Consider the following 879-nt stretch of genomic DNA (forward strand, 5'->3'; position numbering starts at 1 on the left):
TTCAGCTGTGCTGGCCCTGTGCCTGGCCCTGGCTTGGGCTGAGGTTCCCCAGAGGTATCGCTTTCTTGTTAATATCTCCTCACGTTTCTAAACTCACAGCTTGTCACCGCCTGCGAAACCCGAGAGGTAATGCCAGGTTCCAGCTCGCTCTTTTCACAAGAGGAAACGGAGCATCAGCAACTTAAAAGGACTTGCCTGGGAAGCATCTAGACTTCCCAGGTCAAACTTCCTCTCAGCGTCCTTGGCAACACACGTCTCTTAATCCTGCTTTAACCCTTGGCCACTTGATGTTTTGCAGAGAACCTCATCTCCCACCCACCCACCCCCAGCCCATAGTTCACCCTGCAGTTCCATCCTTGGGGGCTCTGGTTCTCCCCTGTAATATCTGGCGCCCATGGAGGGGTGCTTAGGAAAGTTTAGTGAGTTAATGACTGCTGACTCAAACAAATGCATCACAGTCCAGTCTACGGTCTGGTGAAGATGTAGTTGGATGGGGGTGAGGAATGATTTACTCCGCATCTCCCCGTGCAGCCCACGGAGTCTGAGGTCAGGGTTGCAGGACTGGAACCGGCCTCAAGGGTGCAGAAGTGCCAACGTATTTTGGCAAGGGCAACCGCTTCTAGCCGCCCACGGTTCTCGGGCGGGCAAGCAGCCGAGCCGACAGGCTGGTGCAATCTCCCGCGCGCCTTGCATTGATCAAAAAGGGTTGAAACAGTAAACGCGAGGTGGAGCAACTGCTCATGAGCTGTGACTGCGGAGCCCGACCAATAGGGATGCGAGTCCCGCTGCGCGAACCAATCAGCGCAGGGCCAGCGATAGTGCAGGCCGCTACGGGCGCCTCTCGGAACTAAAAGAGAGCGGAGAGTCCTCGCCAGCCTC

This window comes from Capricornis sumatraensis, chromosome 6, assembly GCF_032405125.1.
Source record: "Capricornis sumatraensis isolate serow.1 chromosome 6, serow.2, whole genome shotgun sequence".
Classification (NCBI taxonomy): domain Eukaryota; kingdom Metazoa; phylum Chordata; class Mammalia; order Artiodactyla; family Bovidae; genus Capricornis; species Capricornis sumatraensis.